Genomic DNA, 17,538 nt, shown 5'->3' on the forward strand with positions numbered 1-17,538 from the left:
GCACTGTGCAGAGCGAGTTGTTTCTTAGCTTCCCAAAGAGCTGGAAGCAAGATGCTCTGGGTCTAACTCGCCCTTTGGAAAGAAGCCTGCACGTTGTGCCTTTCAGCTCTAGGGCAATGTAGCACACCCAGAGCAGAAGTTCTACTTCAGCCAGATCAGTCCTGCAGCGAAACTGCGTTTCACAGGCCTTTGTAAGTGATGTTCCCGGTAGGCTGTAAGAGCACTTTGCAGAGCGAGTTGTTTCTTAGCTTCCCAAAGAGCTGGAAGCAAGATGCTCTGGGGCCCAACTTGCCCTTTGGAAAGAAGCCTGCACGTTGTGCCTTTCTGCTCTAGGGCAATGTAGCACACCCAGAGCAGAAGTTCTGCTTCAGCCAGATCGGGCCTGCAAAGACACTGTGTTTCACAGGCCTTTGTAAGATATGTTCCAGGTAGGCTGTAAGAGCACTGTGCAGAGCGAGTTGTTTCTTAGCTTCCCAAAGAGCTGGAAGCAAGATGCTCTGGGGCCCAAGTCGCCCTTTGGAAAGAAGCCTGCACCTTGTGCCTATCAGCTCTAGGGCAATGTAGCACACCCAGAGCAGAAGTTCTGCTTCAGCCACATGAGGCCTGCAGAGAAACTGCGTTTCACAGGCCTTTGTAAGAGATGTTGCCGGTAGGCTGTAAGAGCACTGTGCAGAGCGAGTTGTTTCTTAATTCCCAAAGAGCTGGAAGCAAGATGCTCTGGCGACCAACTCGCAGTTTGGAAAGAAGCCTGCACGTTGTGCCTTTCAGCTCTATGGCAATGTAGCACACCCAGAGCAGTAGTTCTGCTGCAGCCAGTTGAGGCCTGCAAAGAAACTGTGTTTCACAGGCCTTTGTAAGAAATGTACCCGGTAGGCTCTAAGAGCACTGTGCAGAGCGAGTTGTTTCCTAGCTTCCCAAAGAGCTGGAAGCAAGATGCTCTGGGGCCCAACTCGCCGTTTGGAACGAAGCCTGCACGTTGTGCCTCTCAGCTCTAGGGCAATGTAGCACACCCAGAGCAGAAGTTCTGCTTCAGCCAGATCAGGCCTGCAAAGAAACTGGGTTTCACAGGCCTTTGTAAGAGATGCTCCCGGTAGGCTGTGAGAGCACTGTGCAGAGCGAGTTGTTTCTTAGCTTCCCAAAGAGCTGGAAGCAAGATGCTCTGGGGCCCAACTCGACCTTTGGAAAGAAGCCTGCACGTTGTGCCTTTCAACTCTAGGGAAATGTAGAGCACCCAGAGCAGAAGTTCTACTTCAGCCAGATCAGTCCTGCAGAGAAACTGCGTTTCACAGGCCTTTGTAAGAGATGTTCCCAGTAGGCTGTAATGGCACTTTGCAGAGCGAGTTATTTCTTAGCTTCCCCAAGAGCTGGAAGCAAGATGCTCTGGGGCCCAACTCGCCCTTTGTAAAGAAGCCTGCACGTTGTGCCTTTCTGATCTAGGGCAATGTAGCACACCCAGCGCAGAAGTTCTGCTTCATCCAGATCAGGCTTGCAAAGAAACTGCGTTTCACAGGCCTTTGTATGAGATGTTCCCGGTAGGCTGTAAGAGCACTGTGCAGAGCGAGTTGTTTCTTAGCTTCCCAAAGAGCTGGAAGCAAGATGCTCTGGGGCCCAACCGCCCTTTGGAAAGAAGCCTGCACCTTGTGCCTTTCAGCTCTAGGGCAATGTAGCCCACCCAGAGCAGAAGTTCTGCTTCAGCCAGATGAGGCCTGCAAAGAAACTGGGTTTCACAGGCCTTTGTAAGAGATGCTCCCGGTAGGCTGTGAGAACACTGTGCAGAGCGAGTTGTTTCTTAGCTTCCCAAAGAGCTGGAAGCAAGATGCTCTGGGACCCAACTCGACCTTTGGAAAGAAGCCTGCACGTTGTGCCTTTCAGCTCTAGGGCAATGTAGCACACCCAGCGCAGAAGTTCTGCTTCATCCAGATCAGGCCTGGAGAGAAACTGCGTTTCACAGGCCTTTGTAAGAGATGTTCCCCGTAGGCTGTAAGAGCACTGTGCAGAGCGAGTTGTTTCTTAGCTTCCCAAAGAGCTGGAAGCAAGATGCTCTGGGGCCCAACTCGCCCTTTGCAAAGAAGCCTGCACGTTGTGCCTTTCAGCTCTAGGGCAATGTAGCACACCCAGAGCAGAAGTTCTACTTCAGCCAGATCAGTCCTGCAGCGAAACTGTGTTTCACAGGCCTTTGTAAGTGATGTTTCCGGTAGGCTGTAAGAGCACTTTGCAGAGCGAGTTGTTTCTTAGCTTCCCAAAGAGCTGGAAGCAAGATGCTCTGGGGCCCAACTAGCCCTTTGGAAAGAAGCCTGCACGTTGTGCCTTTCTGCTCTAGGGCAATGTAGCACACCCAGAGCAGAAGTTCTGCTTCAGCCAGATCAGGCCTGCAAAGAAACTGTGTTTCACAGGCCTTTGTAAGAGATGTTGCCGGTAGGCTGTAAGAGCACTGTGCAGAGCGAGTTGTTTCTTAGCTTCCCAAAGAGCTGGAAGCAAGATGCTCTGGGGCCCAACTCGCCCTTTTGAAAGAAGCCTGCACGTTGTGCCTTTCACCTCTAGGGCTATGTAGCACACCCAGAGCAGTAGTTCTGCTGCAGCCAGATGAGGCCTGCAAAGAAACTGCGTTTCACAGGCCTTTGAAAGAGATGTTCCAGGTAGGCTGTGAGAGCACTGTGCAGAGCGAGTTGTTTCTTAGCTTCCCAAAGAGCTGGAAGCAAGATGCTCTGGGTCCCAACTCTCCCTTTGGAAAGAAGACTGCACGTTGTGCCTCTCAGCTCTAGGGCAATGTAGCACACCCAGAGCAGAAGTTCTGCTTCAGCCAGATCAGGCCTGCAGAGAAACTGCGTTTCACAGGCCTTTGTAAGAGATGTTCCCGGTAGGCTGTAAGAGCACTGTGCAGAGCGAGTTGTTTCTTAGCTTCCCAAAGAGCTGGAAGCAAGATGCTCTGGGGCCCAACTCGCCCTTTGGAAAGAAGCCTGCACGTTGTGCCTTTCAGCTCTAGGGCAATGTAGCACACCCAGAGCAGAAGTTCTGCGTCAGCCAGATCAGGCCTGCAAAGAAACTGCGTTTCACAGGCCTTTGTAAGAGATGTTCCCGGTGGGCTGTAAGAGCACTGTGCAGAGCGAGTTCTTTCTTAGCATCCCAAAGAGCTGGAAGCAAGATGCTCTGGCGACCAACTCGTCCTCTGGAAACAAGCCTGCACGTTTTGCCTTTCAGCTCTAGGGCAATGTAGCATACCCAGAGCAGAAGTTCTACTTCAGCCAGATCAGTCCTGCAGAGAAACTGCGTTTCACAGGACTCTGTAAGTGATGTTCCCGGTAGGCTGTAAGAGCACTTTGCCGAGTGAGTTGTTTCTTAGCTTCCCAAAGAGCTGGAAGCAAGATGCTCTGGGGACGAACTCGCCCTTTGGAAAGAAGAATGCACGTTGTACCTTTCTGCTCTGGGGCAATGTAGCACACCCAGAGCAGAAGTTCTGCTTCAGCCAGATCAGGCCTGCAAAGAAACTGCGTTTCACAGGCCTTTGTAAGTGGTGTTCCCGGTAGGCTGTAAGAGCACTTTGCAGAGCGAGTTGTTTCCTAGCTTCCCGAAGAGCTGGAAGCAAGATGCTCTGGGGCCCAACTCGCCGTTTGGAAAGAAGCCTGCACGTTGTGACTTTCAGCTCTAGGGCAATGCAGAACACCAGAGCAGAAGTTCTGCTTCAGCCAGATCAGGCCTGCACAGAAACTGGGTTTCACAGGCCTTTGTAAGAGATGTTCCCGGTAGGCTGTAAGAGCACTGTGCAGAGCGAGTTGTTTCTTAGCTTCCCAAAGAGCTGGAAGCAAGATGCTCTGGGTCTAACTCGCCCTTTGGAAAGAAGCCTGCACGTTGTGCCTTTCAGCTCTAGGGCAATGTAGCACACCCAGAGCAGAAGTTCTACTTCAGCCAGATCAGTCCTGCAGCGAAACTGCGTTTCACAGGCCTTTGTAAGTGATGTTCCCGGTAGGCTGTAAGAGCACTTTGCAGAGCGAGTTGTTTCTTAGCTTCCCAAAGAGCTGGAAGCAAGATGCTCTGGGGCCCAACTTGCCCTTTGGAAAGAAGCCTGCACGTTGTGCCTTTCTGCTCTAGGGCAATGTAGCACACCCAGAGCAGAAGTTCTGCTTCAGCCAGATCGGGCCTGCAAAGACACTGTGTTTCACAGGCCTTTGTAAGATATGTTCCAGGTAGGCTGTAAGAGCACTGTGCAGAGCGAGTTGTTTCTTAGCTTCCCAAAGAGCTGGAAGCAAGATGCTCTGGGGCCCAAGTCGCCCTTTGGAAAGAAGCCTGCACCTTGTGCCTATCAGCTCTAGGGCAATGTAGCACACCCAGAGCAGAAGTTCTGCTTCAGCCACATGAGGCCTGCAGAGAAACTGCGTTTCACAGGCCTTTGTAAGAGATGTTGCCGGTAGGCTGTAAGAGCACTGTGCAGAGCGAGTTGTTTCTTAATTCCCAAAGAGCTGGAAGCAAGATGCTCTGGCGACCAACTCGCAGTTTGGAAAGAAGCCTGCACGTTGTGCCTTTCAGCTCTATGGCAATGTAGCACACCCAGAGCAGTAGTTCTGCTGCAGCCAGTTGAGGCCTGCAAAGAAACTGTGTTTCACAGGCCTTTGTAAGAAATGTACCCGGTAGGCTCTAAGAGCACTGTGCAGAGCGAGTTGTTTCCTAGCTTCCCAAAGAGCTGGAAGCAAGATGCTCTGGGGCCCAACTCGCCGTTTGGAACGAAGCCTGCACGTTGTGCCTCTCAGCTCTAGGGCAATGTAGCACACCCAGAGCAGAAGTTCTGCTTCAGCCAGATCAGGCCTGCAAAGAAAATGCGTTTCACAGGCCTTTGTAAGAGATGTTCCCGGTAGGCTGTAAGAGCACTGTGCAGAGCGAGTTGTTTCTTAGCTTCCCAAAGAGCTGGAAGCAAGATGCTCTGGGGCCCAACTCGCCCTTTGGAAAGAAGCCTGCACCTTGTGCCTTTCAGCTCTAGGGCAATGTAGCACACCCAGAGCAGAAGTTCTACTTCAACCAGATCAGTCCTGCAGAGAAACTGCGTTTCACAGGCCTTTGTAAGTGATGTTCCCGGTAGGCTGTAAGAGCACTTTTCAGAGCGAGTTGTTTCTTAGCTTCCCAAAGAGCTGGAAGCAAGATGCTCTGGGGCCCAACTCGCCCTTTGGAAAGAAGCCTGCACGTTGTGCCTTTCTGCTCTAGGGCAATGTAGCACACCCAGAGCAGAAGTTCTGCTTCAGCCAGATCAGGCCTGCAAAGAAACTGCGTTTCACAGGCCTTTGTAAGAGATGTTCCCGGTAGGCTGTGAGAGCACTGTGCAGAGCGAGTTGTTTCTTAGCTTCCCAAAGAGCTGGAAGCAAGATGCTCTGGGGCCCAACTCGCCCTTTGGAAAGAAGCCTGCACCTTGTGCCTTTCAGCTCTAGGGCAATGTAGCACACCCAGAGCAGTAGTTCTGCTGCAGCCAGATGAGGCCTGCAAAGAAACTGCGTTTCACAGGCCTTTGTAAGAGATGTTCCCGGTAGGCTGTTAGAGCACTGTGCAGAGCGAGTTGATTCTTAGCTTCCCAAAGAGCTGGAAGCAAGATTCTCTGGGTCCCAACTCTCCCTTTGGAAAGAAGCCTGCATGTTGTGCCTTTCTGCTCTAGGGCAATGTAGCACACCCAGAGCAGAAGTTGTGCTTCAGCCAGATCAGGCCTGCAAAGAAACTGGGTTTCACAGGCCTTTGTAAGAGATGTTCCCGGTAGGCTGTGAGAGCACTGTGCAGAGCGAGTTGTTTCTTAGCTTCCCAAAGAGCTGGAAGCAAGATGCTCTGGGTCCCAACTCTCCCTTTGGAAAGAAGACTGCACGTTGTGCCTTTGTGCTCTAGGGCAATGTAGCACACACAGAGCAGAAGTTCTAATTCAGCCAGATCAGGCCTGCGAAGAAACTGCATTTCACAGGCCTTTGTAAGAGATGTTCCCGGTAGGCTGTAAGAGCACTGTGCAGAGCGAGTTGTTTCTTAGCTTCCCAAAGAGCTGGAAGCAAGATGCTCTGGGGCCCAACTCGCCCTTTGGAAAGAAGCCTGCACGTTGTGCCTTTCAGCTCTAGGGCAATGTAGCCCACCCAGAGCAGAAGTTCTGCTTCAGCCAGATGAGGCCTGCAAAGAAACTGGGTGTCACAGGCCTTAGTAAGAGATGTACCTGGTAGGCTCTAAGAGCACTGTGCAGAGCGAGTTGTTTCTTAGCTTCCCAAAGAGCTGGAAGCAAGATGCTCTGGGGCCCAACTCGCCCTTTGGAAAGAAGCCTGCACGTTGTGCCTTTCAGCTTTAGGGCAATGTAGCACAGCCAGAGCAGTAGTTCTGCTGCAGCCAGATGAGGCCTGCAAAGAAACTGCGTTTCACAGGCCTTTGTAAGAGATGTTCCCAGTAGGTTGTGAGAGCACTGTGCAGAGCGAGTTGTTTCTTAGCTTCCCAAAGAGCTGGAAGCAAGATGCTCTGGGGCCCAAATCGCCCTTTGGAAAGAAGCCTGCACGTTGTGCCTTTCAGCTCTAGGGCAATGTAGCACACCCAGAGAAGAAGTTCTGCTTCATCCATATGAGGCCTGCAAAGAAATTGGGTTTCAGAGGCCTTTGTAAGAGATGTACACGGTAGGCTGTAAGAGCACTGTGCAGAGCGAGTTGTTTCTTAGCTTCCAAACAGAGCTGGAAGCAAGATGCTCTGGGGCCGAACTCGCCCTTTGGAAAGAAGCCTGCACGTTGTGCCTTTCTGCTCCAGGGCAATGTAGCACACCCAGAGCAGAAGTTCTAATTCAGCCAGATCAGGCCTGCAAAGAAACTGCGTTTCACAGGCCTTTGTAAGAGATGTTCCCGGTAGGCTGTGAGAGCACTGTGCAGAGCGAGTTGTTTCTTAGCTTCCGAAAGAGCTGGAAGCAAGATGCTCTGGGGCCCAACTCGCCCTTTGGAAAGAAGCCTGCACGTTTTGCCTTTCAACTCTAGGGAAATGTAGAGCACCCAGAGCAGAAGTTCTACTTCAGCCAGATCAGTCCTGCAGAGAAACTGCGTTTCACAGGCCTTTGTAAGAGATGTTCCCAGTAGGCTGTAATAGCACTTTGCAGAGCGAGTTATTTCTTAGCTTCCCCAAGAGCTGGAAGCAAGATGCTCTGGGGCCCAACTCGCCCTTTGGAAAGAAGCCTGCACGTTGTGCCTTTCTGATCTAGGGCAATGTAGCACACCCAGCGCAGAAGTTCTGCTTCATCCAGATCAGGCCTGCAAAGAAACTGCGTTTCACAGGCCTTTGTATGAGATGTTCCCGGTAGGCTGTAAGAGCACTGTGCAGAGCGAGTTGTTTCTTAGCTTCCCAAAGAGCTGGAAGCAAGATGCTCTGGGGCCCAACCGCCCTTTGGAAAGAAGCCTGCACCTTGTGCCTTTCAGCTCTAGGGCAATGTAGCCCACCCAGAGCAGAAGTTCTGCTTCAGCCAGATGAGGCCTGCAAAGAAACTGGGTTTCACAGGCCTTTGTAAGAGATGCTCCCGGTAGGCTGTGAGAGCACTGTGCAGAGCGAGTTGTTTCTTAGCTTCCCAAAGAGCTGGAAGCAAGATGCTCTGGGGCCCAACTCGACCTTTGGAAAGAAGCCTGCACGTTGTGCCTTTCAACTCTAGGGAAATGTAGAGCACCCAGAGCAGAAGTTCTACTTCAGCCAGATCAGTCCTGCAGAGAAACTGCGTTTCACAGGCCTTTGTAAGAGATGTTCCCAGTAGGCTGTAATGGCACTTTGCAGAGCGAGTTATTTCTTAGCTTCCCCAAGAGCTGGAAGCAAGATGCTCTGGGGCCCAACTCGCCCTTTGTAAAGAAGCCTGCACGTTGTGCCTTTCTGATCTAGGGCAATGTAGCACACCCAGCGCAGAAGTTCTGCTTCATCCAGATCAGGCTTGCAAAGAAACTGCGTTTCACAGGCCTTTGTATGAGATGTTCCCGGTAGGCTGTAAGAGCACTGTGCAGAGCGAGTTGTTTCTTAGCTTCCCAAAGAGCTGGAAGCAAGATGCTCTGGGGCCCAACCGCCCTTTGGAAAGAAGCCTGCACCTTGTGCCTTTCAGCTCTAGGGCAATGTAGCCCACCCAGAGCAGAAGTTCTGCTTCAGCCAGATGAGGCCTGCAAAGAAACTGGGTTTCACAGGCCTTTGTAAGAGATGCTCCCGGTAGGCTGTGAGAACACTGTGCAGAGCGAGTTGTTTCTTAGCTTCCCAAAGAGCTGGAAGCAAGATGCTCTGGGACCCAACTCGACCTTTGGAAAGAAGCCTGCACGTTGTGCCTTTCAGCTCTAGGGCAATGTAGCACACCCAGCGCAGAAGTTCTGCTTCATCCAGATCAGGCCTGGAGAGAAACTGCGTTTCACAGGCCTTTGTAAGAGATGTTCCCCGTAGGCTGTAAGAGCACTGTGCAGAGCGAGTTGTTTCTTAGCTTCCCAAAGAGCTGGAAGCAAGATGCTCTGGGGCCCAACTCGCCCTTTGCAAAGAAGCCTGCACGTTGTGCCTTTCAGCTCTAGGGCAATGTAGCACACCCAGAGCAGAAGTTCTACTTCAGCCAGATCAGTCCTGCAGCGAAACTGTGTTTCACAGGCCTTTGTAAGTGATGTTTCCGGTAGGCTGTAAGAGCACTTTGCAGAGCGAGTTGTTTCTTAGCTTCCCAAAGAGCTGGAAGCAAGATGCTCTGGGGCCCAACTAGCCCTTTGGAAAGAAGCCTGCACGTTGTGCCTTTCTGCTCTAGGGCAATGTAGCACACCCAGAGCAGAAGTTCTGCTTCAGCCAGATCAGGCCTGCAAAGAAACTGTGTTTCACAGGCCTTTGTAAGAGATGTTGCCGGTAGGCTGTAAGAGCACTGTGCAGAGCGAGTTGTTTCTTAGCTTCCCAAAGAGCTGGAAGCAAGATGCTCTGGGGCCCAACTCGCCCTTTTGAAAGAAGCCTGCACGTTGTGCCTTTCACCTCTAGGGCTATGTAGCACACCCAGAGCAGTAGTTCTGCTGCAGCCAGATGAGGCCTGCAAAGAAACTGCGTTTCACAGGCCTTTGAAAGAGATGTTCCAGGTAGGCTGTGAGAGCACTGTGCAGAGCGAGTTGTTTCTTAGCTTCCCAAAGAGCTGGAAGCAAGATGCTCTGGGTCCCAACTCTCCCTTTGGAAAGAAGACTGCACGTTGTGCCTCTCAGCTCTAGGGCAATGTAGCACACCCAGAGCAGAAGTTCTGCTTCAGCCAGATCAGGCCTGCAGAGAAACTGCGTTTCACAGGCCTTTGTAAGAGATGTTCCCGGTAGGCTGTAAGAGCACTGTGCAGAGCGAGTTGTTTCTTAGCTTCCCAAAGAGCTGGAAGCAAGATGCTCTGGGGCCCAACTCGCCCTTTGGAAAGAAGCCTGCACGTTGTGCCTTTCAGCTCTAGGGCAATGTAGCACACCCAGAGCAGAAGTTCTGCGTCAGCCAGATCAGGCCTGCAAAGAAACTGCGTTTCACAGGCCTTTGTAAGAGATGTTCCCGGTGGGCTGTAAGAGCACTGTGCAGAGCGAGTTCTTTCTTAGCATCCCAAAGAGCTGGAAGCAAGATGCTCTGGCGACCAACTCGTCCTCTGGAAACAAGCCTGCACGTTTTGCCTTTCAGCTCTAGGGCAATGTAGCATACCCAGAGCAGAAGTTCTACTTCAGCCAGATCAGTCCTGCAGAGAAACTGCGTTTCACAGGACTCTGTAAGTGATGTTCCCGGTAGGCTGTAAGAGCACTTTGCCGAGTGAGTTGTTTCTTAGCTTCCCAAAGAGCTGGAAGCAAGATGCTCTGGGGACGAACTCGCCCTTTGGAAAGAAGAATGCACGTTGTACCTTTCTGCTCTGGGGCAATGTAGCACACCCAGAGCAGAAGTTCTGCTTCAGCCAGATCAGGCCTGCAAAGAAACTGCGTTTCACAGGCCTTTGTAAGTGGTGTTCCCGGTAGGCTGTAAGAGCACTTTGCAGAGCGAGTTGTTTCCTAGCTTCCCGAAGAGCTGGAAGCAAGATGCTCTGGGGCCCAACTCGCCGTTTGGAAAGAAGCCTGCACGTTGTGACTTTCAGCTCTAGGGCAATGCAGAACACCAGAGCAGAAGTTCTGCTTCAGCCAGATCAGGCCTGCACAGAAACTGGGTTTCACAGGCCTTTGTAAGAGATGTTCCCGGTAGGCTGTAAGAGCACTGTGCAGAGCGAGTTGTTTCTTAGCTTCCCAAAGAGCTGGAAGCAAGATGCTCTGGGTCTAACTCGCCCTTTGGAAAGAAGCCTGCACGTTGTGCCTTTCAGCTCTAGGGCAATGTAGCACACCCAGAGCAGAAGTTCTACTTCAGCCAGATCAGTCCTGCAGCGAAACTGCGTTTCACAGGCCTTTGTAAGTGATGTTCCCGGTAGGCTGTAAGAGCACTTTGCAGAGCGAGTTGTTTCTTAGCTTCCCAAAGAGCTGGAAGCAAGATGCTCTGGGGCCCAACTTGCCCTTTGGAAAGAAGCCTGCACGTTGTGCCTTTCTGCTCTAGGGCAATGTAGCACACCCAGAGCAGAAGTTCTGCTTCAGCCAGATCGGGCCTGCAAAGACACTGTGTTTCACAGGCCTTTGTAAGATATGTTCCAGGTAGGCTGTAAGAGCACTGTGCAGAGCGAGTTGTTTCTTAGCTTCCCAAAGAGCTGGAAGCAAGATGCTCTGGGGCCCAAGTCGCCCTTTGGAAAGAAGCCTGCACCTTGTGCCTATCAGCTCTAGGGCAATGTAGCACACCCAGAGCAGAAGTTCTGCTTCAGCCACATGAGGCCTGCAGAGAAACTGCGTTTCACAGGCCTTTGTAAGAGATGTTGCCGGTAGGCTGTAAGAGCACTGTGCAGAGCGAGTTGTTTCTTAATTCCCAAAGAGCTGGAAGCAAGATGCTCTGGCGACCAACTCGCAGTTTGGAAAGAAGCCTGCACGTTGTGCCTTTCAGCTCTATGGCAATGTAGCACACCCAGAGCAGTAGTTCTGCTGCAGCCAGTTGAGGCCTGCAAAGAAACTGTGTTTCACAGGCCTTTGTAAGAAATGTACCCGGTAGGCTCTAAGAGCACTGTGCAGAGCGAGTTGTTTCCTAGCTTCCCAAAGAGCTGGAAGCAAGATGCTCTGGGGCCCAACTCGCCGTTTGGAACGAAGCCTGCACGTTGTGCCTCTCAGCTCTAGGGCAATGTAGCACACCCAGAGCAGAAGTTCTGCTTCAGCCAGATCAGGCCTGCAAAGAAACTGCGTTTCACAGGCCTTTGTAAGAGATGTTCCCGGTAGGCTGTAAGAGCACTGTGCAGAGCGAGTTGTTTCTTAGCTTCCCAAAGAGCTGGAAGCAAGATGCTCTGGGGCCCAACTCGCCCTTTGGAAAGAAGCCTGCACCTTGTGCCTTTCAGCTCTAGGGCAATGTAGCACACCCAGAGCAGAAGTTCTACTTCAACCAGATCAGTCCTGCAGAGAAACTGCGTTTCACAGGCCTTTGTAAGTGATGTTCCCGGTAGGCTGTAAGAGCACTTTTCAGAGCGAGTTGTTTCTTAGCTTCCCAAAGAGCTGGAAGCAAGATGCTCTGGGGCCCAACTCGCCCTTTGGAAAGAAGCCTGCACGTTGTGCCTTTCTGCTCTAGGGCAATGTAGCACACCCAGAGCAGAAGTTCTGCTTCAGCCAGATCAGGCCTGCAAAGAAACTGCGTTTCACAGGCCTTTGTAAGAGATGTTCCCGGTAGGCTGTGAGAGCACTGTGCAGAGCGAGTTGTTTCTTAGCTTCCCAAAGAGCTGGAAGCAAGATGCTCTGGGGCCCAACTCGCCCTTTGGAAAGAAGCCTGCACCTTGTGCCTTTCAGCTCTAGGGCAATGTAGCACACCCAGAGCAGTAGTTCTGCTGCAGCCAGATGAGGCCTGCAAAGAAACTGCGTTTCACAGGCCTTTGTAAGAGATGTTCCCGGTAGGCTGTTAGAGCACTGTGCAGAGCGAGTTGATTCTTAGCTTCCCAAAGAGCTGGAAGCAAGATTCTCTGGGTCCCAACTCTCCCTTTGGAAAGAAGCCTGCATGTTGTGCCTTTCTGCTCTAGGGCAATGTAGCACACCCAGAGCAGAAGTTGTGCTTCAGCCAGATCAGGCCTGCGAAGAAACTGCATTTCACAGGACTTTGTAAGAGATGTTCCCGGTAGGCTGTAAGAGCACTGTGCAGAGTGAGTTGTTTCTTAGCTTCCCAAAGAGCTGGAAGCAAGATGCTCTAGGGCCCAACTCGCCCTTTGGAAAGAAGCCTGCACGTTGTGCCTTTCTGCTCTAGGGCAATGCAGAACACCAGAGCAGAAGTTCTGCTTCAGCCAGATCAGGCCTGCAAAGAAACTGGGTTTCACAGGCCTTTGTAAGAGATGTTCCCGGTAGGCTGTAAGAGCACTGTGCAGAGCGAGTTGTTTCTTAGCTTCCCACAGAGCTGGAAGCAAGATGCTCTGGGGCCCAAATCGACCTTTGGAAAGAAGCCTGCACGTTGTGCCTTTCAGCTCTAGGGCAATGTAGCACACCCAGCGCAGAAGTTCTGCTTCATCCAGATCAGGCCTGCAAAGAAACTGCGTTTCACAGGCCTTTGTAAGAGATGTTCCCGGTAGGCTGTAAGAGCACTGTGCAGAGCGAGTTGTTTCTTAGCTTCCCAAAGAGCTGGAAGCAAGATGCTCTGGGGCCCAACTCGCCCTTTGGAAAGAAGCCTGCACGTTGTGCCTTTCAGCTCTAGGGCAATGTAGCACACCCAGAGCAGAAGTTCTGCTTCAGCCAGATCAGTCCTGCAGCGAAACTGCGTTTCACAGGCCTTTGTAAGTGATGTTCCCGGTAGGCTGTAAGAGCACTTTGCAGAGCGAGTTGTTTCTTAGCTTCCCAAAGAGCTGGAAGCAAGATGCTCTGGGGCCCAACTCGCCCTTTGGAAAGAAGCCTGCACGTTTTGCCTTTCTGCTCCAGGGCAATGTAGCACACCCAGAGCAGAAGTTCTGCTTCAGCCAGATGAGGCCTGCAAAGAAACTGCGTTTCACAGGCCTTTGTAAGAGATGTTCCCGGTAGGCATAAGAGCACTGTGCAGAGCGAGTTGTTTCTTAGCTTCCCAAAGAGCTGGAAGCAAGATGCTCTGGGGCCCAACTCGCCATTTGGAAAGAAGCCTGCACGTTGTGCCTTTCAGCTCTAGGGCAATGTAGCACACCCAGAGCAGAAGTTCTGCTTCAGCCAGATGAGGCCTGCAAAGAAACTGCGTTTCACAGGCCTCTGTAAGAGATGTTCCCGGTAGGCTGTAAGAGCACTGTGCAGAGCGAATTGTTTCTTAGCTTCCCAAAGAGCTGGAAGCATGATGCTCTGCGGCCCAAGTCGCCCTTTGGAAAGAAGCCTGCACGTTGTGCCTTTCAGCTCTAGGGCAATGTAGCACACCCAGAGCTGAAGTTCTGCTTCAGCGAGATCAGGCCTGCAGAGAAACTGCGTTTCACAGGCCTTTGTAAGAGATGTTCCCGGTAGGCTGTAAGAGCACTGTGCAGAGAGAGTTGTTTCTTAGCTTCCCAAAGAGCTGGAAGCAAGATGCTCTGGGGCCCAACTCGCCCTTTGGAAAGAAGCCTGCACGTTGTGCCTTTCAGCTTTAGGGCAATGTAGCACACCCAGAGCAGTAGTTCTGATGCAGCCAGATGAGGACTGCAAAGAAACTGCGTTTCACAGGCCTTTGTAAGAGATGTTCCCGGTAGGCTGTGAGAGCACTGTGCAGAGCGAGTTGTTTCTTAGCTTCCCAAAGAGCTGGAAGCAAGATGCTCTGGGTCCCAACTCTCCCTTTGGAAAGAAGACTGCACGTTGTGCCTTTGTGCTCTAGGGCAATGTAGCACACACAGAGCAGAAGTTCTGCTTCAGCCAGATCAGGCCTGCGAAGAAACTGCATTTCACAGGCCTTTGTAAGAGATGTTCCCGGTAGGCTGTAAGAGCACTGTGCAGAGCGAGTTGTTTCTTAGCTTCCCAAAGAGCTGGAAGCAAGATGCTCTGGGGCCCAACTCGCCCTTTGGAAAGAAGCCTGCACGTTGTGCCTTTCAGCTCTAGGGCAATGTAGCCCACCCAGAGCAGAAGTTCTGCTTCAGCCAGATGAGGCCTGCAAAGAAACTGGGTGTCACAGGCCTTAGTAAGAGATGTACCTGGTAGGCTCTAAGAGCACTGTGCAGAGCGAGTTGTTTCTTAGCTTCCCAAAGAGCTGGAAGCAAGATGCTCTGGGGCCCAACTCGCCCTTTGGAAAGAAGCCTGCACGTTGTGCCTTTCAGCTTTAGGGCAATGTAGCACAGCCAGAGCAGTAGTTCTGCTGCAGCCAGATGAGGCCTGCAAAGAAACTGCGTTTCACAGGCCTTTGTAAGAGATGTTCCCAGTAGGCTGTGAGAGCACTGTGCAGAGCGAGTTGTTTCTTAGCTTCCCAAAGAGCTGGAAGCAAGATGCTCTGGGGCCCAAATCGCCCTTTGGAAAGAAGCCTGCACGTTGTGCCTTTCAGCTCTAGGGCAATGTAGCACACCCAGAGAAGAAGTTCTGCTTCATCCATATGAGGCCTGCAAAGAAATTGGGTTTCAGAGGCCTTTGTAAGAGATGTACACGGTAGGCTGTAAGAGCACTGTGCAGAGCGAGTTGTTTCTTAGCTTCCAAACAGAGCTGGAAGCAAGATGCTCTGGGGCCGAACTCGCCCTTTGGAAAGAAGCCTGCACGTTGTGCCTTTCTGCTCCAGGGCAATGTAGCACACCCAGAGCAGAAGTTCTAATTCAGCCAGATCAGGCCTGCAAAGAAACTGCGTTTCACAGGCCTTTGTAAGAGATGTTCCCGGTAGGCTGTAAGAGCACTGTGCAGAGCGAGTTGTTTCTTAGCTTCCGAAAGAGCTGGAAGCAAGATGCTCTGGGGCCCAACTCGCCCTTTGGAAAGAAGCCTGCACGTTTTGCCTTTCAACTCTAGGGAAATGTAGAGCACCCAGAGCAGAAGTTCTACTTCAGCCAGATCAGTCCTGCAGAGAAACTGCGTTTCACAGGCCTTTGTAAGAGATGTTCCCAGTAGGCTGTAATAGCACTTTGCAGAGCGAGTTATTTCTTAGCTTCCCCAAGAGCTGGAAGCAAGATGCTCTGGGGCCCAACTCGCCCTTTGGAAAGAAGCCTGCACGTTGTGCCTTTCTGATCTAGGGCAATGTAGCACACCCAGCGCAGAAGTTCTGCTTCATCCAGATCAGGCCTGCAAAGAAACTGCGTTTCACAGGCCTTTGTATGAGATGTTCCCGGTAGGCTGTAAGAGCACTGTGCAGAGCGAGTTGTTTCTTAGCTTCCCAAAGAGCTGGAAGCAAGATGCTCTGGGGCCCAACCGCCCTTTGGAAAGAAGCCTGCACCTTGTGCCTTTCAGCTCTAGGGCAATGTAGCCCACCCAGAGCAGAAGTTCTGCTTCAGCCAGATGAGGCCTGCAAAGAAACTGGGTTTCACAGGCCTTTGTAAGAGATGCTCCCGGTAGGCTGTGAGAGCACTGTGCAGAGCGAGTTGTTTCTTAGCTTCCCAAAGAGCTGGAAGCAAGATGCTCTGGGGCCCAACTCGACCTTTGGAAAGAAGCCTGCACGTTGTGCCTTTCAACTCTAGGGAAATGTAGAGCACCCAGAGCAGAAGTTCTACTTCAGCCAGATCAGTCCTGCAGAGAAACTGCGTTTCACAGGCCTTTGTAAGAGATGTTCCCAGTAGGCTGTAATAGCACTTTGCAGAGCGAGTTATTTCTTAGCTTCCCCAAGAGCTGGAAGCAAGATGCTCTGGGGCCCAACTCGCCCTTTGTAAAGAAGCCTGCACGTTGTGCCTTTCACCTCTAGGGCTATGTAGCACACCCAGAGCAGTAGTTCTGCTGCAGCCAGATGAGGCCTGCAAAGAAACTGCGTTTCACAGGCCTTTGAAAGAGATGTTCCAGGTAGGCTGTGAGAGCACTGTGCAGAGCGAGTTGTTTCTTAGCTTCCCAAAGAGCTGGAAGCAAGATGCTCTGGGTCCCAACTCTCCCTTTGGAAAGAAGACTGCACGTTGTGCCTCTCAGCTCTAGGGCAATGTAGCACACCCAGAGCAGAAGTTCTGCTTCAGCCAGATCAGGCCTGCAGAGAAACTGCGTTTCACAGGCCTTTGTAAGAGATGTTCCCGGTAGGCTGTAAGAGCACTGTGCAGAGTGAGTTGTTTCTTAGCTTCCCAAAGAGCTGGAAGCAAGATGCTCTGGGGCCCAACTCGCCCTTTGGAAAGAAGCCTGCACGTTGTGCCTTTCAGCTCTAGGGCAATGTAGCACACCCAGAGCAGAAGTTCTGCGTCAGCCAGATCAGGCCTGCAAAGAAACTGCGTTTCACAGGCCTTTGTAAGAGATGTTCCCGGTGGGCTGTAAGAGCACTGTGCAGAGCGAGTTCTTTCTTAGCATCCCAAAGAGCTGGAAGCAAGATGCTCTGGCGACCAACTCGTCCTCTGGAAACAAGCCTGCACGTTTTGCCTTTCAGCTCTAGGGCAATGTAGCATACCCAGAGCAGAAGTTCTACTTCAGCCAGATCAGTCCTGCAGAGAAACTGCGTTTCACAGGACTCTGTAAGTGATGTTCCCGGTAGGCTGTAAGAGCACTTTGCCGAGTGAGTTGTTTCTTAGCTTCCCAAAGAGCTGGAAGCAAGATGCTCTGGGGACGAACTCGCCCTTTGGAAAGAAGAATGCACGTTGTACCTTTCTGCTCTGGGGCAATGTAGCACACCCAGAGCAGAAGTTCTGCTTCAGCCAGATCAGGCCTGCAAAGAAACTGCGTTTCACAGGCCTTTGTAAGTGGTGTTCCCGGTAGGCTGTAAGAGCACTTTGCAGAGCGAGTTGTTTCCTAGCTTCCCGAAGAGCTGGAAGCAAGATGCTCTGGGGCCCAACTCGCCGTTTGGAAAGAAGCCTGCACGTTGTGACTTTCAGCTCTAGGGCAATGCAGAACACCAGAGCAGAAGTTCTGCTTCAGCCAGATCAGGCCTGCACAGAAACTGGGTTTCACAGGCCTTTGTAAGAGATGTTCCCGGTAGGCTGTAAGAGCACTGTGCAGAGCGAGTTGTTTCTTAGCTTCCCAAAGAGCTGGAAGCAAGAAGCTCTGGGTCTAACTCGCCCTTTGGAAAGAAGCCTGCACGTTGTGCCTTTCAGCTCTAGGGCAATGTAGCACACCCAGAGCAGAAGTTCTACTTCAGCCAGATCAGTCCTGCAGCGAAACTGCGTTTCACAGGCCTTTGTAAGTGATGTTCCCGGTAGGCTGTAAGAGCACTTTGCAGAGCGAGTTGTTTCTTAGCTTCCCAAAGAGCTGGAAGCAAGATGCTCTGGGGCCCAACTTGCCCTTTGGAAAGAAGCCTGCACGTTGTGCCTTTCTGCTCTAGGGCAATGTAGCACACCCAGAGCAGAAGTTCTGCTTCAGCCAGATCGGGCCTGCAAAGACACTGTGTTTCACAGGCCTTTGTAAGATATGTTCCCGGTAGGCTGTAAGAGCACTGTGCAGAGCGAGTTGTTTCTTAGCTTCCCAAAGAGCTGGAAGCAAGATGCTCTGGGGCCCAAGTCGCCCTTTGGAAAGAAGCCTGCAC

The sequence above is a fragment of the Equus caballus genome, chromosome 12 (genome assembly GCF_041296265.1).
Source record: "Equus caballus isolate H_3958 breed thoroughbred chromosome 12, TB-T2T, whole genome shotgun sequence".
Lineage (NCBI taxonomy): Eukaryota > Metazoa > Chordata > Mammalia > Perissodactyla > Equidae > Equus > Equus caballus.